The following is a 26694-nucleotide window of genomic DNA, read 5'->3' as shown; positions in this document are numbered from 1 at the left end:
CGTTGGTAGAGGGAGCAGACGCAGTTAAATAGTATGAAGAATAGCTGCATATTAGTAATATTTGTTGAATAACCAGGTTTACATCAGTTTTCTGAATGATTGATATGAGCGCTCTTTCCTAATGTTCATGGGGTAACGAGTTCCAGAGTGAGGACACAGAGATGGGGCAGTAGTTGGTGGGAAGGAACGGGTTAAGGGAGGCTTTTCTGAGAAGAGGGGGTGAGTCAGGCTGCTTTGAGGCAATTAGGGATGGAATCCGTGGCAAAAGAAACATTAATTAAGTCAGTGATGGTGAAAGTCAAGGTGGCGGCATAGAGCTTGATGATGTGGGCAGGGCAGGTGTCTCCCTTCCAGTTTGAGGGTTTGACCACAAAGATACTTTTGAGGACATCCAACTGGGAAACGTGGGAGAAGCTATTAGGGGGTGAGGGTGGTTTGGAGTGAGATGAGGGGTTCAACTCACTTTTCGTAGGTGGTTTTGCCACAAGTTGGGATTTCTTGGCAGAGATTTTATCTTTCAGTTTGGATGGTGGAGCACCATACTTTGTCTGAGCGGAGGTGGGAGGTGGTAGGGACAGGGTTTTTCAGCTCTTTGTGTATGGTGAAGAGTTCCTTGGGATTGGAACTAGCATTGGTGATTCTAGTGTTTGCTGAGTTGGCTTTAGACTTGAGAGTAGTTTTGTAGGTTCTGGCTAGGCGGGTGAAATGTGCCAAATTGGCGGTAGTAGGGTGTTTCTTGCACACGTGTTCAAAGGCTCTTTTACACCTATGGAGAGAGGCAAGTTATTTGGTGAGCCAACTATTGGCTGTTTTGTATGGTTTCCGGATTTTTTGTTGAATGTGGTTGTATAGGTCCATAGTACTTCAGAGGATGAGGTTATAGAGGTCATTCAAGGCCTGGGATCATTACTTAGGTGGGCATGATGGGTGAGTAGCTTCTGAAGGGTAGGCACCTGTACATATTCAGTAAATTTAGTATTGGGGCCCAGTGTGAGGGAAGAGAGTAGGGTGGGGTTGGAAGTAGTTTGGGGGTGGTACAGGTGAAATTCGATAAACAGGTGGTCAGACCAGGGTAGAGGGCTAATGGCCGAGCTAGCAACTAAGGCATTCATGGTGAGGATCCAGTCAAGTGTTCGCCCTTTAGAGTGAGTAGGTGTGGAAACATGTTGGGTGAAATTCATTTCTGCTAGGGAGCTGGAGAGGGTGGGTGAAATGGTGTTGGCTGGATCATTAAAGCCAAGGCTGAAGAGACCTAGCAGGATACTTTGAGTGGTTCGTGTGAGGAGGGGAGTGAGCAGTAGTGGCATGTCAGACTCAGAGACACTCAATCAATTTGGTTGGTAATATTGTAGTAGGAGGTTGAGAGTGGTTTGGAGTTGACGGTCAATTTGGAGAGAAGTATTTCATAGCCAGGTAACGGGTTGGGGATATGTCTAATGTCAAGGTCAGGATTTGGCAATGAGGGCTATGTCACCTGCAGGTGCGTTAAGGTGATCATCTCTGAAGATGGAGTAGTTAGGCAGGATGGCTGGACATGGGAGGTATGGGCATCAAGTGAACAGGCAATGATCAGCGCAAAGTCGATGTTATGAATGTGGTTGGCTTTGGGCACAGACTTCAGGAGAGCGGTCGAGCAGTTTAGGGGGTAGGAAGGCTGTGGGAATGGGAAACACCTGGGTGAGGAGGTGCGGGATGAGAGCCTGTGGTGTCTGACTTCACAGACAATGGGTAGGCTGAAATTCGTGGGTTGCTGGACTGTGCTTGTGGTGCGAGAGTGAAGTTTGGCAAGTATTTGTGCTCCAGTGCATGAAAAGGCCAAAAAGAGTGGTAGCACCTAGGTGTGGGTGACAGTGTGTGTGTCTAGGAGGGATGAGTCGTAGTGGGGGAAGAAAACAGGTAGGTTTAGGGTGTATAAGTATGCATGAGTTAAGAGAGGTGGGAGAAGATCACTGCGCTGAAGTGGTGCTGAGAGAAGAAAGGAAAAGGGAGGCGGTGGGCAGAGGGGATTGGGCCATGTGTGGAGTAGTGTCTACATGAGAAGTGGGACCTTGGTGGGCATCGGTGAGTGGGAGGAACCTCTGGATCACAGGGGGCTTGGGAGTAGAAGTGCGATGTAGCAGTGGCACAAATGTGGTATTCGGTGAGACCCTCCCACAAGATTTTGTAATGTAAGGGGTAATCAAACTTTAGCCATTAGTAGCCCTGGAGGAACTCCCAAAAGTATTGCATGAATATTCAAGGCTTGCAGAACCTAGCTAAAGTTTCCAATCGCTTCCACCCACACTTCCTCCATGGATCTCACCACAACACCACTTTAAAGACTAAGGGCCTCATTACGACCTTGGCGGAGGACCATGGCGCTATTAGCACCATGGTCCATGCCGCTAAGGTCCCAACTCCGCCATGGTGGATGGCGGAATTACCGCCCCATTCCAAGGTGAGTGGGGCGGTAATTCCCCATTCACCAATGGCCCCTTCCCCATTCCCATTTTTGCCCCATAGGGCATAATGGGAATGGGGAAGGCGATAATTACGGCACCGTAAATTACGGTTGCCCTAATTATCGCCAAGGTCCCTTTGCGGCATGGTTTTTAACGCCTGCAAAAAGCAGGCGTTAAAAACACCATCCCGCAAAGGGACCTCGGAATCAGGCGTTAAGGGTCGGCGCCGTTTACGGCGCCGTTAACCCCTTAACGCCTGACTCATAATGAGGCCCTAAAGGTATGCAGCCTCATTACGAGTTTGGTGGTAATTCTGAATTGCCACTAAACACAATTAAAGTCCCCACCACTTGGTCCCAGGGCTTTACCAGGGGATTACAAGTGGTGGTAATTCCCAATTTCTGAGTCTATAGGACTCGCTGGTGAATTTACCACCTGTGAAATCTGCCCATTTCTGGAGGTAAAGTGTCAGATGTACCTAAAGCTTGGTGCGGGCGATAAACCCTCCACTTTAACTCTCAATGTATAATTCAGCAGTGCAGAAAACCTGCAGCAATTCCCTTACCGCCAAAAAAGTGGCGGTAACGGTAATACCACCACTTTCTTCCCACACCAGCCAACTTCTTGTGAGCCCTATAGAAGAAAGCCTCACAAGTCCAAGTGTCTTTCGCGAACCGACCAAGGGCCGCAAGGGAGTGGGGCTTGTTATGGAGCTGCATGGATGATGGCAGCAGCCTTCCATGTGCAACCATGGGCGAACAACCAACCTTTTGAGTTTCATTCAAAAAATATATGTGTGGGACCTAAAACCGCGTCAATAGCAGGTGACTCGAGTCTTCATGAAATTAGTCCAGCCCAGCACAGCTGTCAGGCCCCTGGTGAGCAATGGATTCCATAGCACAAGAAGAAAGGGGGCACATCGAGCACTCGAGAAAATATAAGGGCATGCCTCTAGCATAAATGAAAACATTCCATTAAATGGGCAGTTTTGAATTCCCCGGAATAAATGCGAAGCCACATCTCACGTGGTGCAATGTAAACTAATTAAAAAAAAGAACACAACCCTTGCAGAGTAAGGCATGCATTTGAAAGCTGTGGCCTTCACCCAAGTTCCCACTGAGTCTGCAACTGCAGGGAAGAGGTGTTGATTTCAATAGAATCACGTGATGATTAAGCAAAGGAAAGGCCGAAGTCTTAAAGTTGGTAGCTCAAGATCTTGGGGGATCACAGCAGACAGACGGAAACCCTCACAGCCATCTTCCAAAGTCTTTGCAGTTAGGTCCTGTCAGCAGAGGTACTAATACAGCACTATTACACACATTTTGCACCGGTGCAAATGCAATTAGCACTATGATAAAACATTTGGCAAATGCAAAACATAAAAAATTGCAATGCATGTTTGCACCAGGGACATGTTTGCCATAGTCCTAGTACTAGTGTGTGAAGTTCAAACGCGCACCCTGTGATTATTTTTGTTTGTACTTGGCCAGTGTTTCTTACCTAATGCCAATTATTCAACATTTCTGTAATATGGTTGCAAGTCTTAATGTTATAGACCATGCCACCCAAACCGAGTGCTAACACGTACATGCCATTAAAAACCCATCTATTAGAAATAAAGACCAGCATTAGAGACCAGACTAAGCAGTACCCGTTCATATCTGTGGCTTGTCAGTTTTCACCTTTGCAACAGCAGGGGGTGCTACTCCCCCAATCCTCTTTGCTAGTCTTCGTCATATCGCTCCCAGCATCCTCATTCTCGCCACTAGGCCTCTGCTCCATCCACTGGTTGGGCCATGTGCTTCAAGCCCAGCGACAAAAGCCAGAGGGGGATTTCATTTGCCCATCTGTGCCATCTTGCCAACCACAGTCAATCGCCCTATAGACAAGATTCTGCTATAAGTCGAAGTAGGGGACATGGTAATGTATTGTTGCACAATACCCGGTCGATGTCGGAGTTTCTGTTCATGGGTGCGAAGAGGGCGGAGCCTGTTTTAGGGACCACAAAACACTGTCGCTTTTGCATGCAAATTGCAATCTCCATTCCTCTTGTGATTCGGGAAAGTGCAACGTGAATGCGTTGCCGCCTGCAAGGCTAGTTGCTGAATTCTTTGTTCCTTTCGCACATTGCTAATCCTGATTTTACGTTCCTTAAATCCAGGCTTTGAATTGCACTGGTTTTGTGAGTTGGTCGATTTTACCAAAGTTTGTGTTATTCCTGAGCCGCACACCTGGAATATTCGTCCCCTGCAGGACAATCACCCCCCTCACGAATAATGCACTGTTCAGTAAAGCCCTGTTTGGGATTTAGAAAGTGGATTATTCAAACATATCATGTGATTCTAAAAGTGCAAACTCCGCCACAGCTTTTATGTCGACTAGCCAATCAGATCCCAGCATATATCAGGGCTTCATCTGAGATTTCAGCATCATTTGCCTGATGTATTTGTGCTTGGTAGCCAAAGACGAACAATGCTTAATGGGATACTGTGAACACATGCTTAGCTCCAGTTGACTGATACATGAAAACAGATGTGCCCCTCTGCCGGGCCTCGTGGAGGATGGACGTTTTCCAAGGAAGAGTGAGCGAAACTAAGAGCACGCATTCTGCAGACCCAGAATTGCAGGGCACAAAGCATGAGCTGGCATTATCTGTATTTCAGATTAGATTAAGTGGTATGCACAACACTTTGCTTTAGGGAGCCAGCCAATAATTACCCTGCTACTGGCCTTTTCTGCAAGTGACACAGCCACCGGTGCTATTTCAGAAACATACATGTTTTTATTGTTTTTATTTTCACAATACACTCCAACGTCGTTTGCCCATGACAGCGGCTATTAGGCACTTTGAAAGAATGGAGCATTATAATGCATACTTTTCTCCCACAGTTCAGTAATATCCAACCTTAACGTTAACACAATACAAGTATTCTCAGTGTTCGGGAATGAATACAGTGTGCCTGCTCAAAGATTTGGGAACAAAGACAGATGTTTATTGTACTATTGAAAGAAAGAAAAACCCTGCAGCTTCATGCTCAGCTGTGAATGTATTTTCCAGTGCTACAATGGAGCTCATGTTCTATTGTGGCGTAACTTGAATAGAAGGCATAAAAGCCTTGAGTACGACTTTAACGTCTTCCATTCACGCCATGTCACACGTTCATTTATTTTTACGGTGGGTTGGAGGGGAGGAACGCGACTTTAGTTTCCGTCACCTTCCTTCCTCTCCGTCATACAAATGCTCCAGCATAGATTTTCATGCTGGCGCACATTCTGCAGATACCTATGGGTCTGCATGCCTTATGCATAAAGTAGTCTTATCCCATAGGGAACCATTGTACATGCTGCCTGTCATGCTCGCATGGCAGGCAGTAAGTATGATTACAAAAAACGCTGCCCGACATGCATGTCAGGCAGCGTTTCATTGTAATTGTGAGCGCCGCTTGCCATGCTCGCATGGCAAGCGGCGCTCACAATTAAAGACAAACACTACCTGGCATGCGAGCATGCCAGGTAGTTTTTACTCACTTTGCACAGCAGGGTGCAAAAGTGCAGGGCAAAAGGCAACGCAACATACATATGTGTATGCAGGTTTTTGCCCTGCACATTTCCACTCTCCTATGCAAATGACACAAATTTGGCGGCAAGGACTTGGCTATGCCTCAGTGCAAATGTTCCAGGTCCCAGCTGTCAAATTATGTTATTGAACAATATGAGCTCCAATGTAGCTAAAGGCATTCTGGGGTATGTGGGATTCTGTCAGAGCCCTATAATAATAAAAATAATAATTCACATTTATCTAGCGCTGCATTTGAGCACTGCTTATTATAACCCACGGTGCGTGGTGCCCAAAGTCTTGTCTTTTATGCTTTTACAATAAATACTTGGAAGACTTCAATATCTATGTAAAAGTCTGAACATAATATAGCTTTATAGACCTCGCCCGAGAGCCGTATCGGGTGTTATGGGCCCTGAAGACCGAGTTAAAAGCCTGAGCCCAGTGAGGGCATTTAACGAGGTATGAGGGCCCATAATGACAGTACAGCTTAAAGGAAAGGTCTGTAAAGCTATTAGATCCCATGGCCAAAGAGAAAAAAAGTTCATCAAAAAATATAATGTTTTAAATAATTATATTTGGGGGGACTTGCATATTCCCTATGGAATATTTAAGTTAAAAAAAACCATGAAAAATAACATGACAAAAAGCTATTAGAACCCATGGGCAAAGAGAAATACGTTTATTTAAACATATATATGTTTTATTATTCTATTCTTTTTATTGGGACTTGACAGTTCCCTATGGAATATTTAAGTTAAAAAAACATGAAAAAGAACGTTCTAAAAAGCTATTACAACCCATGGCGAAAGAGAAAAATGTAAATATATTTTTTATATTATTTCGTTTTTTTGGGATTTAAATATTCCATGTGGGATATTTAAGTTAAAAAAAACATGAAAAATAACATCACAAAAATAAAAGTAATGCTTATTTATAGTAAGTTATTCTTTTCTCTATCTTAATCTATCAATCGAAAGAGGACAGTATTTATAGGAAAATGTAATCTTCACTTAGAACACTAGAGGGGGTGAATAACTGTTAATACACAACTTTCCCAGCTGAAGAAAGCAAAGGCCAAATTTGTGGGCCATAACGAAACTGCAAGGTATAACGGTTCCTATCACCCTCAAATTGACCAATGGGAAAGGGTTATTCACCCGCCCAGGGTTCTAATATATGGGATAAAGTAACACCGACCATACGTTGTAAGGCTATTGCCAGTCACCAAGGTGTTCTGGGGCCTGGCCAAAGGCTACCTTCTTTTATTTGGTCATGTAACGTCAAGGTAACTTGCAACATCATGTTTATGTACAGTAGGGGGTATTGAACATCCCTCTCAATGCCTGGCTTCGGGCTTAATGTAATGTAAGAGTTATTACAGTTGTTCAGAAATAGAATCAGGGCAGAATCTGTTTTGCTTAAACAAACTAATATGCAGCTTTTAATGTTTTGCAGAAAAATAGTTTAGGCATTTAAATGAAATAAATCTAATGTGTGCAGGTAGATTCTTGTGTGTGTTAAACTTCAGCAGTTCACAAAATAAGCGTGCTTCCATTAACAGCTTCCTTATCAATTAATGCTGTAAAAGCTCACAGAAATCTATTTTACAAGAAAGGAGTTTGGAAAGGTTGTCATGGCTTACATTAAGTACTACCATGAGAGCTAGAAATCTGCTATGTGCTGGCTCAAGCAGAGGTACTGTGACATCACAGTCCATCTGTAATAACTGATTAGAGTGCGTAGTAACGCAATTTTCTAATTACAGGCCAGTAGTGGTGCCACAACTAGCCTGTAATAATTCTTTTGCAGGCTTTTATACATTTGTTGCAGGCTGCCATAAAAATGAATTAATTAGATGCCTAAATCAGTCCCAAGACCAGGTGGACACTCTGAAACCAAGGCCTTGTTGCCAGAACAATGATATGCATGGAGTCAGCAGTAGGTGGGAGTTGCAGAGTCCCCACTAATTATCCAGTTCTCCTACCTGATCCAAGCCCAGGGACCGTATCTCTCCAGGACTGAAATCTCTACACTGGCTCCCAGTGCCTGCGAGGATTAAGTTCAAAACCCTCTGCATTGTCCACAAGGCCATCTGGGGCCTGGGGCCTAAATACCTTCAACTCTCTCTTCCTAAATATCTTCCCTCCTGAGCCCTTCGCTCATCCATCTCCAACTCCCTCAGGGTCAGCCGCTTCTCGAAGCAACGAGCTGGGGGTAGATCTCTCGCCGTGGGAGGGGCCTCCCTCTGGAACAGCCTTCCTGCCTCCCTGAAACTTGAGGAGAACCATCTCCGGTTCAGGAAGCACCTCAAAACCTTCCTCTTTGCTTCTGCTTTCTCTCTCCCTCTCCCCTGCTAAATTCTCGACTGAATCTGCACCTAATCTGCAACTGGGCCACTCTCACCGACCTCGGTCCTGGGCCCAGCCACTCTCCTCTTGCACTGCCTCCCTGGCAACCCCTGCACTGAGGGACTGTTTCTGTATCCCTACAGCCCCCCCTTTCCCAGCACTTGTCTGCACTTACCTTGCACTTGCCACCAGCTGGCCTTACTTATTTACTTTATTCTACTTGCTTGTACTGCACTTCCCCCCTCCCCTTCCCCTTGCACTTTTCCCTTCCCCCTCCCCCTGCACTTGCGCTGTATGAATGACACCTGGCCTAGTAGGATCGTTGTCTGTCTTCCCCTTGTTCCCCCCTCCCTGTCTCGTCGCGCCTTGAAACACTTGTGTATAGGCGTGTTACAAATGCCATATCATATCATATCAAGAGGTTTTGTTTCTGAATTCTAGACCATTGGCAGGAATGTCTGCACTGCTCCCAGTAACCAGTTAAATGCAATGTCAAAGGAAGAGCATCCCAATTTCAGAAAGATCGCCATGGCTATCTGTTATATTAGCCCCTGGGAAAAACAAGAGAGTGCAGGACCTGGGAACCTCTTCCTGCGGGTTCCCTTCTGTCAATGGGAATGCTCACGAAGATTGCACTCCAAAGAAACAGACGTGAGACTCAGGAAGTGCATAGATCCCACCGTGGTGCTGAGTGGTCCTGTGCACCAGGAGGAACCCTCATGATAAAAGAATCCCTGCGAATTGTAAGCAGACACACTAAAATTGTAGCTCGCAGGACATCTCAGCCAGATTCTGTACAGGAGCTGGGAGTCTCACAGAAACCCACCAAGCAAACCAGAGAATTTGAGATGAAGAAACAAGCATTGCGCAGGACAGCTCTGTGGGATCCTCTTTATCCGCATGAATCGCTCCGGACACTGACCAGATGAACAAGCACATTGTTGGGTGTCCTGACCCACGTTTGGACTATTATGCTGCAACACGGTGCCGTGGGGTTAGGAATTCCAAGAGGGCGAAAAGCCCACGTTGCGCCAGAATCCAGGAAAAACGTGCAGTTTTGGCGCACACCAAAATGTTCCCCTGACCTGCCACCCACCAGTGCGAGCGTGATGGGCCAGGAGTGCCATGGGTGAAATGTGTGCCAAAGGAAAAACAGCAGTGCCGGTTAGCTCAGAAAGCGCTTTGAAATCACCTTTGTTTCTCTGAAATGCAAGCTAAAAATGGCTATTTTAAACATTGCAAGATATTCAAAAATCTCAATGAACACCAGCAGACATTTGGCAGAAGGTAGACTTGTGTGCATACAAAATCTGGAAAGAGAAAGAGCCCAAAATAATGTTCATAATGAAACTGGCTGAGCTGTGGATGTCAGAAGCTGAAGTGAAATTGGACTTAAAGCCACTAAAATCGAAATGTTTAGAATAAATGAGTGACCTACTTTTGAGTGTCACATAGGTTGCAATTGTTTAAATGTCATAGTTTTGAACTTAGAATCAGTGTTCTAGCTACATGTGTAAAAATCGCAAGTTTGGTTTGAATGTAGAAAACTGGGATCCAAAGTGACATTTAGCTGAAGCCTGGCTTAACGAGATTGAATTCTGCCTGACAACTACCCCCGACAGGAGTTGAAACTTGATCAGCAGCTGTGTTCCCAGGCCTGGTTGCATTCTGCTGCCCCTGCCAAAAGGAGATGAGAGCTCTCTGATTGAATTAGGGGAGTGGCACCTGGGGACTGCAGGAAACTGAACAAAGCACTGTCTTGGGCTCAGGCAAATGTTATATTGGGGGGGTCGTAAAATAGCTTCCCATTGGGAGAAGTGGGAGGAGAAGTGCCTCTGTGAGCAAGCTGAGCTTGGGGGAAGTGGACAAACCAGAAATTCCACCGTGTGCTTTGGAAAACCACACCCCTTTGGGGCCAGAGCATAATTTAAAAAGATGGATAATTCATAGTGCGAACTTGTAAAAATTATATAAATAATATCATCATTCTTGTGATTTTTCTGTGCACATTTTAAGAGGTGTCAGGACTCTGTGGTATGTTCTGGGGAGTAGTAGTGGAAAATAAGGTTGTTACTCCAAATGTATGCATGTTAAAAATCTGACACTTTATCATCTGAAACCCATATCCCTTGTGCACATTTATGTAAAATCTGGAAAAGTTTAGAGGTTGTTATCTGGATGAAAAGGGCAGAATTCTGTCAAAAGTGGACACAACATCTTACAAAGACAGGGATTGGATGGTTTGGTGCTACAGAAAATATGTTAACTGGACATATAATATTAGAAAAATGGTACATAGATAAATGGGTATTTGGATCAGAAATAGATTTGTGTGCAATTTGACAAGGTGAGGATCCTCTGACCATAAACCTACCTCATCACTCTGACTCACTGTTCCCTTCTCAAATCAGGTCAAAGAGAAATCCTTGACCTATCAAATCGTGAGTGGGTTAGGCAAAGAAAGTTAGCATCCACACCCATTTTCAAGAGACATAAAAAGAGCCACTGGAAGCCAGACAGAGAGATTCACTTTCCACTTTCTTGCGGGACGCTTTGCCGGGAGACTCCAGACTTCAAATCCATCACTCTCCAGAGACCAGAACTTTGAATCCAGGATCCAGAACTTAACTCCAGAACTTAAAGCAGAGAGGCCTGGACCACCAGCTAAATCTTTTTTCAGCAGGCCTTCAGAATCCAGCAATCCAACCAAACTATTCTACAGCCGGGCGAGCTGTTGAATTCTTTGCCAAGAACTTTTGCCAGAACCGGTAGCAGACCCAGAAAGAAGTGCCGATAGCAGAACCGCAGACCAGACCCAGACCGCTGTGAGCAGAACCGGTGCCTGATTGACCCGCCGAGCAGAGAGAACCGCAGCTAAGCCTATTGACCGATCCGTGACAAAGTCACATTCCTGTCCAAAATATAGTGTGAGTACTCACCCAGAACTGTGCAAAACCAATCTGTTAGTTTAAAATAATCTAATTCAAACTATTTTAACCTACTGAGAACTGCATCATAGAAATATAGTCCCTCCTGTTGATTCAAAGCTGCAAAACTGTCATCTGTCATTCTGAGCTTTACTTTTATTTTGAGAATCTACCTTCACAAAAAATCGTCCGTATCTCTTGACAGTTTGAACAGTTTGTGATAGAAGCGAGATTTTATTTTAAAGCTGAGATTCTAAGCTTATACTTCCTCTGTAATTGCGCTTGACGCACGCGACTAAATTGCTGCGATTTGACATTTTGCTTCATTCCAGCCACGTGTAAAAACATTTGTCTTTTGCTTCCATTACGGAATTCCGTTTTCAACCTGATCACCATCCCTGAATCATTGATAGGGCTGGCCTGAACGGATTTAAAGTATCTCTCACTCACCCTGAACCGCTAGAGGAAATTAAAATCATTTTTAGCATATTTTTCCCTTCTTTGCATAACACCTTTAAAGTACTTTGCCTGTGTTTAAAATCATCCCTGTTTCTCTAAGCTTGCTAGGGGGGAACTGAATTCGTATTGTACTGTGATTGTATTCCTGAAGACTATGTGTGTTACTTCCACCTCCTTACATTGCTTAGAGGGTGGGTGATTTGCCAAAATATTATATTATGTTTTGCTGAAATCATATCAAGTTTATTCCTGTGTTGCTTCTTTTCCACCTTGCATTTCCTTGTACCATATAAAGCATTCTCAGCTACCTTATCCTCTATACTACTCCTAAGTAATTAAACCAGTGTGCTAGTATAACATCATCTATTGTTGATCACTCACTGTCATATGTGTAAGTGTGATATCAAATATTAATTTATTATAAAAGTGTGATATATATCTACTGTTTAATTTTTCAAATAAACCTTTTTAATTTGCAAAACAAACCTACTTCTTGGCTCAGTGGGGTCTGGGGGATTCTAAGAGAGGGGTGTTGTATAAGGGTTTATCATCCAGAGTATAACTTGTCATGTATTTCAGGGGTGCGCGGGAAGTTCCACACGCGAGGTATATTCCAGGGGTACGCGGGAAGTTTCACACGCGATTGGCCTGGGGGAGCGTGTACGTGTATACCAGGGGTGCGCGGAAAGTTTTACACGCGATTTCAGCAGGGTACGTGTATTTCAGGGGTACCGGGGAGTCCTACATGTGATTTGCCAGTGTGCGTCCTCTCAGGTGTTCCCTGTACACCCTCCACGGCCCCTGCAGGCAGCCCACACCACAGGGGACTACCCTGCATCCCTGGTCATGTCCTGCAGGCAGCCCACCCAACATGGGCATGCCCCCCAGCCCACCAGCAAAGGCACATGTCTCCTTGCACTAATGATCACCAACTCATGTCCCCTTGCACCCCCACCCCCAGAATTGCGGGGCACCTGCCAGCAGGCACCCACCCATGTCCAACTCATGTTCCCCACCACCCCCACCCCCCAGCAGTGCAGGGGCACCCTCCACCAGGCCCCCACCCATGTCTCCCACCACCCCCACCCCCAGCATTGCGGAGCACCTGCCAGCAGGCCCCCACCCGTGTCCAACTCATGTTACCCACCACCCCCACCCCCCAGCACTGTGGGGCACCTGCCAGCAGGCCCCCACCCATGTCCAACTCATGTTCCCCACCCCTCTACCCCCCAGCAGTGCAGGGGCAACCCTCCACCAGGCCCTCGCCCATGTCCCATCCATGCCCCCCTGCACCTGGGTCCCAACAATCCCCAATCATGTCTGTAATGGCCATCCTCCCCTGCCAAAAGGCCCAACCAACTATCACATCCACCCACATATCAAAGGCAATTACATGTTACACACCCAATGTAAATAATGCAAATGAAACACATGTCTGTCACACACAATGGCTGCAAGTGAATGTTAAAACACCCAACATGACATGCATGAAAGCAATGAGATGATACGACACATTGAAGGATGAAAATAAAAATGTATTGAAAATCAACTTGAATGGAAATGAAATGAGAAAAACCACAAAGCAAAACAACCAAAAGAAGATGAATGTCCATGAAAAAAATCCAAAAAATAAAAAAAAGCCATTGAAGAACTATTTACAAGATAATCCCGGTTCCATGAGCCCAACCAAATGAAACCTAACTATGACAACTAACTAAAAACTGAACTATATACAAAAATGTGGCGCATTGTCCAATCGCAACCAAAAAAAAAAAAAATATAGGAAACCTAACACTAACTATATAACTATATACAAAGGCAGCGGGCTAGTCCGACGGCTCACTGGTTGTTGTCATGGGCCAGGGCATCATTGAACTCCTGGTCAATGGCTTGGAGGCGGGCATGTTCCCTGGCCACGAGGTCCCGAAGGGATAATGCAGTGTCCAGCTCCAACTCCCTGCGAAGACCCTCGAGGCACTCAGCCCGCCTCAGCGCCCTCTGCATGGAGTCCTCCGCCCTGACCATTGTGAGCCGTTCCTCCTCTGCCCGCTGCCGCTCCGCACCTATCTGCTGGCACAACCGCTCCCACACGGAAGCCACTCCCATTCTAGGGTTCTCCTGCCCTCCGGCCGATGCCTGCACCCCTGATGTTGATGGCCCCGAGCCATGATGCCTCCCACGTTGAGCCTGCTGCTGCCTCCGACGCAACTGCCTCTGCCAGCACGACGGCATCCAGGCTGATGGAAACCACCGACGCCGTCGTGCACGTGCCCTGCCCGATGATGCCGTCACATCCTCCAGTTGCTGTGGTGTCCACCCCTGCTGAACCTCTGACTCCCGACTGTGGCAGGGATGGGATCCCCACCGAGCTGGCTGCATTGATCAGGGCAGGTCCACAGGGGGCCCTGGTGGCATCTGGGCCGGAAGACGGCAAGGAGAACGACTGGCGTATAGTCTCCACAGAGGAGGAGAGGGCCACCAGATTGGCCGACACATGCAGGAAACCCCCGAACATGGACGATCCCAATTGGGCCACGTCGGCACGGTGCTCTTCGTGATGACGTGCGTGCTCCTCCTGGGAAGCACGCACGGCATCACGAATCACAGCCGTGCGCATCACGACCCCAATCAGGACCTTCTCCATACGGCCAGGGGTCCCCTCGTCCGCAGGTGGAGGGGAGTCAGATGACATGGACATCCCCTCTACCTGCGGACGGGCCTGGGACGGGGCATCCCTGCTGGTGATTGGTGGTGCACCCACAGGGTCAGGGACAGCGACATGCACAGGCCCCTCCACGGTGACCTGTGCTGCCTCCTGCCCCTGCCCCTGGACTGCACCACTTGCACCAGCAGGGATGCCACCACCAGGCCCCATGTGCGCCTCAGTGGCAGCCTCCTCCTCCTCTGTGGAAACCACCAACCTGGATGGCTCCTCACCGTCTACCGCCGTAGCAGGCCCCTCTGGGGGCTCACCCACCCCTTCCGCTGCAGCCGTGGGAGCATCCTTGCCGCCTTGCTTCACAGCGCCGTCTCCGCCCTCTTCTTCACTAGCCGCTGCGTAGAGGGAGACATAGAACACAAGCATCAGGGTACTGTACAATGGTCCCCTAGACAGGAAGCAATAGCAGATGAGTGCCACTGTCAAAGTACACTTCCATCATTTCACTCCACAACACGTGTCAGTCCAGGCAAGACACACACAGTGACAGTCATGGTGCATGCCATGGAGTTTTCCATACATGTCCAATGGACTCTCGAATCATACAATGTAATGGTACTCACATGCATCATGGGTCATGCCTATCACATGCACACACTTCACCTCAGTCACATCCATCTGGCCCCGTACACCCCAATCACAGTGCATACAAGGATGACTAGGCTGCATCAGTGAATCTGTAAATTGTCACAGACATGTGTCATGCATCCATGGCATTCACAAGTCACAGACACGCAGGTCAGGCACACAGACATGGATTCCATATATGTACCTGGCATCAGCACCCATCCCTCACCCCCACCCATGTCCAGGAACAGAGACTGCCATGCTCTCATGTGTGCAATCTGCACAGGGCTCCCCATGTCACATTTAAACACATGCAACAACTGTGCGGTTCACACATTACTGGTCGCACATGCATTACCATGATGTCCCTGCACACATACATGCGTACATGGCCTATGTCACACATGCAGGCAAGTATCAGACAACCAGCACACTGCAACATGCCCTGTCTCACACAGCAATGCTTGGCCACTTACCGCTCAACTCCAGACGGGTCTCCCTCTCAAGGACCTGGGCGTGGAGCGCTGGGTGTATGCGTTCCAGGACCCTCATCTGGATGGAACTCATGTGGCCCCGGCCCCCCTCCACGAGGCGCCGGGCCTTTATGAGGGTCCTGGACCTCAAGTCCTCCCAGCGCTTCTTGACCTTCTGGATGGTGAGGGTTGCCACCCCCTCCACGTTGATGGCAACCACACAGTCGGCCCAGATCCTCTCCCGTCCTTCCTTGTTGGCGCGGGACGATCCGAAGAGGTCATCATACTGCCCCAGGACTTGCTCCACCAGGACACCAACTTCGGTGGCAGTGAAGCTGGTGCCCCTCTGCCCCTCTGGCCGGGGGTTGCCACTGGTGTCAGATGTTGATGTGCCCGACATGGCAACCCCAGGGGCAGGAGTGGGTGGGCAACTGGGTCCTGGGGCTGGGCTGTGGAGCGATGTTATCCGAGTCGGGAGTCTTCTGTTCCAGCAGGGGTGGACACAGCAACTGGAACCCTGCAGATGGCTGACGTGCAGGCACCAAATGGCAGGGCACGGTGGCAGCAGGCAGGCAGGCAGGCAGCAGCAGATGGCACGTGGGAGGCTGCTCAGGGCACTGGGGGGCAGTGATTCGGCCTTCTGGGCAGGAGCGTGGTCTTCCGTGTGTTTTTGCGTGGCCAGCTTGATACGGAGTGATTTGGCACGTGAAAATCCTGCACATCAGCGTGAGATTCGAGGAAAGGGCCTTAGCGCGTAAGCGCGTCAGCACGCGTACGCAATTTCATTGGACCAAAGGCCCTTACAGCGTAAGCGCGTCTGTGGCGTTTCGCGCACGGGCGTTGCCCTGGCAGGGCTTGGAGATCCCGCGTGCCTTTACACTGCTCTGTACGTGCTTTTCGTGCGGTGCGTGTGTTTTCCATCCGTTGGGGTTCACACGCTATTACTTCACAGCGGGTGTTGGCTACGCGTTCTTCTACACGCAAGGCAGATGGTGAGTGGTACCCCGCTCCCCCCCAGGCCCGATCGCGTGAAAAACTTCACGCGCACCCCTGGAATACAAGCACACGCTCCCCCAGGCCCGATCGCGTGTGTGAACACCCGCGAGCCCCTGGAATACACGTACCCCGCTCCCCCAGGCCCGATTGCGTGTGAAAACACCTGCGAGCCCCTGAAATACACGTGCCCAGGCCAATCGGCTGTGAGAAACTTCTCGCGCACCCCTGAAATACACGCGCCCAGGCCAATCGCGTGTGGAACTTCACACGCACCCCTGGAATACACGTACCCCGCTCCCCCAGGCCCGATTGCGTGTAGAAACACCCGCGAGCCCCTGGAATACACATACCCCGCTCCCCCAGGCCCGATCACGTGTAAAAATACCCGCGAGCCCCTGAAATACCTGCACGCAGCCCAATCGCGTGTGGAACTTCACGCGCACCCCTGAAATACACGCACACGCTCCCCCAGGTCCGATCGTGTGTAAAAACACCCACGAGCCCCTGGAATACGCGTACCCCGCTCCCCCAGGCCCGTTCACGTTTAAAAACACCCGCGAGCCCCTGAAATACCCGCATGCAGCCCAATCGCTTGTGGAACTTCACGCGCACCCCTGAAATACACGCACACGCTCCCCCAGGCCCGATCGCGTGTGTAAACACCCGCGAACCCCTGGAATACACCTACCCCGCTCCCCCAGGCCCGATCGCGTGTAAAAACTCCCGCGAGCCCCTGAAATACCCGCACGCAGCCCAATCGCGTGTGGAACTTCACGCGCACCCCTGAAATACACGCACACGCTCCTCCAGGCCCGATCGCATGTAAAAACACCCGCAAGCCCCTGGAATACACGTACCCCGCTCCCCCAGGCCCGATCGCGTGTAAAAACACCCGCGAGCCCCTGAAATACCCGCACGCAGCCCAATAGCGTGTGGAACTTCACACGCCCCCCTGAAATACACGCACACGCTCCCCCAGGCCCGATCGCGTGTGTAAACACCTGCGAGCCCCTGGAATACACGTACCCCGCTCCCCCAGGCCCGATCGCGTGTAAAAACACCTGCGAGCCCCTGAAATACCCGCACGCAGGCCAATCACGTGTGGAACTTCACGCGCACCCCTGAAATACACGCACACGCTCCCCCAGGCCCGATCCTGTGTAAAAACACCCGCGAGCCCCTGGAATACACGTACCCTGCTCCCCCAGGCCCGATCGCGTGTGAAAACACCCGCGAGCCCCTGAAATACACACGCCCACGCCAATCGCGTGTGAGAAACTTCTCGCGCACCCCTGAAATACACGCGCCCAGGCCAATCGCGTGTGAGAAACTTCTCGCGCACCCCTGAAATACACGCGCCCAGGCCAATCGCGTGTGGAACTTCACACGCACCCCTGGAATACACGTACCCCGCTCCCCCAGGCCCGATCGCGTGTAGAAACACCCGCGAGCCCCTGGAATACACATACCCCGCTCCCCCAGGCTGATCGCGTGTGAAAACACCCGCGAGCCCCTGAAATACACGCACCCAGGCCAATCGCGTGTGGAACTTCACACGCACCCCTGGAATACACGTACCCCGCTCCCCCAGGCCTGATCGCGTGTAGAAACACCCGCGAGCCCCTGGAATACACATACCCCGCTCCCCCAGGCTGATCGCGTGTGAAAACACCCGCGCACCCATGAAATACACGCACCCAGGCCAATCGCGTGTGGAACTTCACACGCACCGCTGAAATACATGCACACGCTCCCCCAGGCCCGATCGTGTGTGGGCCTTCTCGCGCATGTAGGACTTTGGCGCACATTTTTTTCCTGCGCAGGGACGCTGCCGCCTGCTTTCGTGTGGCGGACATGTATGGGCCTGTGCGCGTCTTTGGCCATGCGCTGTTTTACCCTATTCGATTCCATGAATACGTGTTGTAGGCGAGCGTGTGGGCGTTCTGCGCACTTGCCTCCTGTACTTCCCCCGTGATGCCCACATTTTCACGAGTTGTTCCCCATTCTGTGTGTGACGCCCCGTGTTACGCCTACTTTTGTTATGTGCGCCACACTATGTGCGAATTCGCTGTGGCCTTATCGCACGGCGTTTGATGACCTGTGCGCCAGCGTGCGCCGCGCACTTTTTCAGCGCACATCCCACATTTCGCGCGTGCACGGACTTCCATGAATAGATGTGCGATGTTTTCTGTGCGATAATCGCACTTGCACTGCGATAATCGCACTTGCACTGTGTTTTTCGCTATTTCAGTGCGAATTGCACGTTTTCGCACGCGTACGCCGTTTTTTCAGCGCACGTTGATTCCATGAATCGGCCTGTCAGGGTTTTGACCTGGTTAAGGACTGGAATAGGAGTCCCATTGATGGTGATAGATGCAAAGTCGGTGTGGAGGGCATCAATTTTAGCCAGGGAGCCCACAATGAGGATCTCTGTCATTTCATCATTGAGGAAAAAGCTATTGATAGCCATCCAATTTTGAATTATGGCATAGATCTAATTAATGGTGATTGTATCCTGCTCATCATTACCAGTGATGGGGATGAGAATCTGGTAATCATCAGTAAAGTTTGTGTAGATGACACCCATGGCATCCAATGCTGAGAATAGCAACTTGGTATAAGTGTTATACAGGGTAGGCGACAGACAAGAACCTTGCAGAACTCCTAGCAGTACTGTGATGGGGTCTGCTGCTTGCTTTCCAATGGTGACTCGAGTTGTGCGATCTGCAAGGAATGATTTGACCCACAGGGTGGCTTTTTGCGAGAATTGGAAGTTGTCTGCTAAAGTGGTGCAGAGTTTGTCATGAGCCACCAAATAAAAGGCAGCAGACAAGTCTAGTAGGATGAGGATACAAAGTTTGCCAGCGTCTCTTATCACGTCCATCTGGATTTTGAGGTTCAATAAAGCAGTTTCAGTACTATGGTTGGGCTGAAAGCCGGATTATCTCACTGCTAAGAGATTGTTTTATTCAAGATGGGTTTGTATTTGTGAATAGGCTATTTTATCAATGATTTTCAACAGGAAGGGAACCGTAGTTATAGGGTGGTAATTTGTGGGGACTGTCGGGTCCAGCATGTTTTTTTTGAGGAGTGGGGTGACCCACGCTTCTCTGATACTGGCCGGGACAATGTTTGTACTGAAAGAGGCATTAACAAATTTGGTGATAATGGGTGAGAGAGTGGGGGCACACAACTTGACTAAAAGTGCAGGGAAGCAGTCTCCTTTGTAATTAGATGGTTTTACTTTCAGGATAGTGTCTAGCACTTGGTCTTGGTTTACTGGTGTGAATTTGAATTGTGCACTTGAGCTATCAACGATTCTATCTTTGAGTGGTGGCAGTGAATTTTTATTAGCCAGAAACTTTCTTTTAGATGAAATGTTTCCTTAGAGAAAAACTATTTTTGATTCCAGAGCGTTCTGGATGGTGGTGCACTTGAGTTGATTGGAATATTAGAGGGGATAGGGTTTTCCAATTCTGTAAGAATAGTAAAGAGATCTTTAGAATTCGAGGAGGCATTACTTATACAGGTGTTCAAAGCATTCGTTTTATGCACTATGATGGCTGATTTGTAAATTCTATTGGCATCCAGCAATGCTTTGGCCGAATCAGTGGTTAGAGATTTTTTGTAGATTTGTTCCAGAGATCTTTTGTTTCTCCTAAGTAGCATGCGTTCCTCAATTAACCAAAAATGAGAACGTTTGGCTGGGCACCGCATTTTGGTTGTGAGAGGGGCATAGGGAGTCAATAGTGGTTTTGAGACAGTGATATGTGTCTGCCAGATGATCAGGATCAGAATTAGAAAGTGCATTAGTGGAGAGGGTCTTTAACAGGATGGGGGTAAGGTTATCTACTGTTAGATTACAAATGTTTCTTGTTACAATAGTTTCCGGTGAGGTAGGGGTGGGGATGAGTTTCTCTTTAATGGCTAATTTGAAGCTGATCAAATGATGGTCAGTCCATTCAACTACTGCAATGGTTTCTATAGAAATATGGACATTTAATGTAAGTATCCAATCTTATATACTGCCCTTGCCGTCTGTGGGTGCATTAACTAATTGGGTAAAATTCATATACGTTAGGGAAGCAGGGAGAGCACTCGCTTTGTGGTCTTGTGTATCATTAAATCCTAAACTGATGTCACCTAGGATTATGAATTTGGTATTAAGCTTGATGTGCGGAGTGATGAGCAGTGGGGTATCCGATTCCAGATTGTTTCCGATGTTGGGCGCTCTATAGATGACAAGGATGTCGGTAGTGGTTTTAGGGTCTGTTATAATTTTTACAAGGAGTAATTCATAGCCTTGTGGTAGTCAAGTGGGCAAGATCTAAGTTGAAGGTTAGTTATGGTGATAATAGCCACGGCACCTTCCAAAGCATTTAGTCGGGCCGCCCTAAGGATGCTGTTTCCGGGTGGGATCACCAATGCTAGTATGGGACCCGAAGCTTGTTGCAGCCAGGTTTCAGTAACGACTAGTAAGTCTAGTTGTTGATCAATAATTAGGTCATGTGTCTCAACATGGGCTCCAAGTGAACTTACATTGAGGAGTGCACCTTTAAGGTTGGGAGGGGACTCTATAGAAAGAGGTGGTGGTGCTATTTCCTGAGACTAGGTGGTGTGCAAAGTTTGGTGGATGGGCTATGTTGAGGTATGACCTTGGTAATAGTATGTGAGAGGTTGGCAGTGTTGGGTGTTCTGACCCACGTTTGGACTATTATGCTACAACATTTGGTGCTGTGGGCTTAGGAAATCCAAGATGGCCGAAAAAGCCCACATGTGCGCCAGAATCTATGAAAACCGCGCAGTTTGTGCGCACACCAAAATGGTCGCCTGACTTGCCACCCCCCGTTGCGAGTGTGCTGGGTCAGAAGAGCCATGAGTGAAATGGGGTGCCAAAGAGAAAAACAGCAGTGCCTGTTCGCTAGAAAGCACTTTAAAAATCACCTTTGTTTCTCTGAAGGCAAGCTCAGAATGCCCATTTCAAACATTGCAGAATATCCAACAATCTCACTGAACACCAGCAGACATTTGACAGAATAAAGTCTTGTGGGCATACAAAATCTGGAAAGAGGATGAGCCTAAAATAATGTTCATAGCAAAACTGGCTGAGCTGTGGATTTCAGCAGTAAAGTAAATTTGGACTGAAAGACACTAAAAATCTAAATGTTTAAAAGAAATGAGTGACCTACTTTTGAGTGTCACATAGGTTGCAATTGTTTAAATGTCATAGTTTTAAACTTAGAATCAGCATTCTAGCTGCATGCGTAAAAAGTTTGATTTGGACAGGAAAACTGGCAGCCAAAGAGACATCTAGCTGAGGCCTGGCTTAAAAAGAGAGGGAATTTTGCCCACCAGCTACCCCCGACAGGAGTTGAAACTTGCACAACAGCTGTGTTCCCAGGCCTAGCTGCCTTTTGCTGTTCCCACCAAAAGGGATATGACACTTCTCTGATTGAATTACCTGGGCTCTGCAGGAAATTGAACAAAGCCCTGTCCTGACTCAGGCAAATGTTTTATTGGGGGGGTCGTAAAAGTGGCTTCCTCCTGGAAGGAAAGGGGAGGAGCACTGCCTGTGAGAGCAAGCTGGCTTGGCAGAACTGGAAAAAACAGAAATTCAACCTTGTGCTGGGGGGAAACCACACCCCTTTGGGGCCAGAACATAAATCTAAAAAGATAGATAGAATTTTATAAGTGATATCATTATTCTTGTGATTTTTCTGTGCACATTTGAAGAGGTGTTAGGACCCGGTGGTATGTTCAGGGGGGTTTTTAGCGGAAAAGAGGATATTACTCTAAATGTATGTATGTTACAAATCTGACACTCCACCACCTAATGCCCACATGCTTTGCGAACATTTGTGTAAACGCTGGGACAAATCCAATATTGGTAACCCGACCAAAAAGTGAAATATGTTGCCATTTTTGAACCCAAGCTCCTAGAAACGACAGAATTGGAACAGGGGCTACCATCAGTAAATGCATGATGTGTGTATGCAATGCCAAACAACTGTCTATCGGGGAAGTATGTATTTGGATCAGATATAGATTGTGTGTAAAGTTGACAGGGGTGGGTTCTCTGTATCATAAACAGAGCTCATCATGATGACACTTCATTTCATTCCCCCAATCAAGGGGAAGAGGAGGAAGTGGCCAATGACAAGTGGAGAGGGGTAGGGCCTAGAAAGCTAGCCTCTCCACCCACTTTCAAAACACATAAAAGCAGACAGTCAGGACAGATAGAGACATTCTATTCCATCTGCTGCGGGACGCTCTGCCGGGAAAATCCATACTTTACCTCCATCAACCTCCAGAGAGCCAACACAGAGACTTCAATCTATCCACCTTCAGAGACCAAGACTTTACTTCAGAATTTGTAGCAGAGAGGTCAACTACAAGCTAAATCCCTCTTTAGCAGGCCTCAAATCATTGCAACTATTCACAGCCAGGCGAGCTGTTTGAATTCTTTGCAAGAACTCTTGCCATTTGCCAGAAAGCAGTGCTGTACCCAGAGAAAGCAGAGCAGTATCCAGAACCAGAGGCCAGAGATCCAGAGTGACCCAGACCGCTGTGAGCAGAACCAGAGAGCTGACCCAGATCACTGTGAAGTGCCGAGACCAGAACCGGAGTCCAGTCCAAAACCTGGCCAGATCCGTGGCGAGGCCTATTTCAAAATATATTGTGAGTACCTAGCAAAACTGTGCATAACCCAATCTCTTAGTTAAAATAATATAATGCAAGCTATTTTAACTTGAGTAGAACTGTCTCCTAGAGATCCTGTCACCTGTCATTCTTAAGCTGCGAGCTGTCATACGTAATTCCAAAGTTGCACGCTGTCACTTGCCATTTTGAGTTGTTTAAAATCCGAAAACCTACCTTTACTAAATCGTTCATAACTCCGGAACCGTTTGGGTTAGGAACGAAATCGAACTTTCATCTGGAAGCTGAGATCCTAGGCTGTCCTAGGACCCCAAAATGATAGTGCTAATCCTTGTAGTTCCTCTGTAATCGCGCCCGGCGCACTCAGAAAAATCTGCCGCGATTTGACATTTTTCAGCAAATTGAAAGGTTAGCTCACGTGTAAAAATCTGCAGCTGCTTGCCTTCCGTTGCAAAAATTCGTTTGCAACCTGACAACCATTCATAGAGCATTGCTAAAGTGATCCTGAACTCACTCAAAGTATCTATCACTCACCCTGAACCTCTAGAGGGAATTAAAAGCATTTTAGCATATTTTTCACTTCCGTGCAAACCACATTCAAAGCATTTTGGGCCTGTGTTTAAAACTCCGACCTGTTTTCCTCTAAGCTTGCTGGGGGGAACTGAATTTCGTATTGTATTGATTGCATTCCTGAGAACTGTGTGCTCTTCTTTCCATCTACTTATATTGCATAAAGGGGGGAGTGAATTTTCAAAGAAAAGTGATTACATTGGGCCTCATTCCGAGTACGGCGCTAACCAATGGCGCTATTAACGCCTTGGTTGACGCCGTACCCGGACCGGCAGCGCCTTGGTGGTTGGTGGAATTACCGCCCCATTCCAAGGTTGGCGGGGCGGTAATTCCCCAATCCCCATTTACCCTTCCCCATTCCCATTCTTGCCCCATAGGGCATAATGGGAGTGGGGAAGGCGTCAATTACGCCACCGTAAATTACGGTGGCGTAATTAACATCAAGGTCCCTTAGCGCCATGGTATTTAACGCCTGCTAAAAGCAGGTGTTAAAAGCACCATGGCGCTAAGGGAACTCGGAGTATGGCGGTAAGGGATTACCGCCACCGCTCTCGTTAGCGGTGGCCGCTATCCCTTACCGCCATACTCGGAATGAGGCCCATTGTCTTTTAGTGAAGTCCTATCAAGTCGATTTCTGTGCTGCATTCTTTTTCATCTGTGCAATTCATTGAAACCATAAAGCATTCTCTGATACTTTATTCCCCTGTTCCTAGTCATAAGTCACCAGAACTGTGCTATTGTAGGATTGCTTATTGATGATTACTGCTCATATGCCTAAGTGTGCTATCAATTATTAATGTATTATCAAAGTGTGATATATCTATAAATTGTTAATTTCTCAAATAAATCTTTTAAATTTGCAAAACAAACCTACTTCTTGACTCAGTGGGGTCAGGGTGATTCTAAGAGAGGGGTGTTATACAGGGGTAGTCATCCAGAACTCATGAACTATGCATAAAGATATATCAATAAGGGTTTTCATTCAGTATTCTAGACTAGGCGTTGACTTAGCTGTAGTGTTGAATTGAATCCCCTTACAGCAGCAATAATATTCTTCGTAGGAGTGGTTGTCAGTGGATTCTGCACTTGTTTGTGAGGTGTACACTTAGTAAAGAAACTGCCAAAGTGGTGGTGGGAGGTTTGTGTTGCTAGACTAGTTAATCTGACGATTCTTAGAATCGGGCGCGTCCTGATAGTGAGAGGTGGTGATAATCTGGATCTGGGTGGTACACATGGTGGGTATATAGGTGTGTGTGGAGAAGGTTAAGTTAATCTCCTTTGACTCAGTTATGATGGTCAGTGTAGCAAAGCTGCTTTAGTTATTCCAGGTGTAAAAATGGACTGTAAGAGGTGGGAAGGGGAGGCTTTGGTCAAGAAGGTGTGGGGCATGGACGTTGGAAGTGCCTCTGGCAACCAAGTCTGCAAGGCCTTTACCCACTCGGGTGAAAGCGACTTCCGTACAGCGTATTGAGTCATCTATGAGCCAGTATTGGTTCATATTAGTAGGAATCGAACTTAGGTGGCTCAGGGCAATTAGGATGAATAGCAAGGTAGAGATAGTGCACCACATATAGGCTAATGAGACTTGCCTGATCTCATCTACTGAACGTCGTGGGTTGGTAGTGGCCAGGTGACCTAGGCGGTTGGCAGTGATCATGAGTGTAACAGAAATTAAATGTCAATAACTGTCACTAAGTATCTGCCAAACATTAGCTTGACATATGTGGGTTGTGTTTCTGATCTCTTGGACAAAGGCCATTCAAACAACAGGAGATGAGGTAGGCAGCAGTATAGGATGGCAATGAGTGCATTACACAGCTGGTATAATAATAAAACGCAAATAATAATAAAATTGGGTACAGTAATAACAGCGAAGGTGGGAGCAGTGCAACAGAGGTTACATTACACTGGTGTTTCTAAGCCATCCTATATGTGGCTCTATTAGCATGAAAGACACCAATATATCGTAAACGCAAGTTGCAGTGACATTTGATTTCAAAAGACCTATGGGTATATCATAAACACTTTTTCGGATCACTTGCGTGCAGTGAGGCTCCACATAATAACAGAAGGTGAGGTGAATGACGTTAATGTGACAGTATGCTTAAGCATGCACAATTATTAACAATTACACTGTCAGGCTAGACAAGACAATGATTAAGCACACGTGTAATAGTGGCATTGAGTTCACATGGACGTTTGTGCTGAAAGGAAGGCAACCAAGCATAATACCAACATGTGAATGGGAACTTATGTTGGCTGCACTTATAACCAGAGTTCAGCTGTGATGGGTGAGCGGACAATGATATCCCATCAGAATGAGTTGGACGTATGCTTGAACAGGAGAAGCTCAAACGTGAAAACTTGCAGCCGAGGAGAAAAAATGTTACCTCGAATGTTTGGCATTTTCCTGTTTCTCCCGGCTCTGACAGGCTCGGGACAGGAGCCTTGTTAGTTGGCCTTGGTAGTGGGCCAGCTGACGCCTGCCGGTGTGACTTGCTAGGTTAAGACGTATTGGGCCACCAATCCGGATCCAATAGGAGGCGAGATGTACTAAAGGTGCGAAAATCTATGCAGCAGCCATTTTGCACTCTGTTATCCTCGAGGTTAACTTGTAGATCCATTACAAAAAAGGCACAATTTCGTGCAATCCAGCAATTATCAGCTGAATAGTAGGCACAAACATGAAAGCACACATGAATACTTTCAGCTGTATATGAATCCCATATTTAGCCGATGAAGTGTAGCATGAAGATGTGAGGGGCCCACAGGCTACCTCTAATTGCAGGATGCTTTCTGTAGATGAGAATGCTGCTCCAGCAGCACGCAGGCGACAGGGAGCTACTGCTCCACCGGGATCACCGTCGGATTGCAGGCTCGAGACAGGGGCCTTGTTATTTGGCCTTAGTAGTGGGCCAGCTGACACCAGCCGGTGTGCCCTGATAGGTTAAGACCTATTGGGCCACCAATCTGGATCC

The sequence above is a fragment of the Ambystoma mexicanum genome, chromosome 5q (assembly GCF_040938575.1).
Source record: "Ambystoma mexicanum isolate Mex_15411 chromosome 5q, UKY_AmexF1_1, whole genome shotgun sequence".
In the NCBI taxonomy this organism is placed as follows: domain Eukaryota; kingdom Metazoa; phylum Chordata; class Amphibia; order Caudata; family Ambystomatidae; genus Ambystoma; species Ambystoma mexicanum.
The sequence above is the reverse complement of the archived record's forward strand: the minus strand, read 5'-3'. Positions refer to the sequence as shown.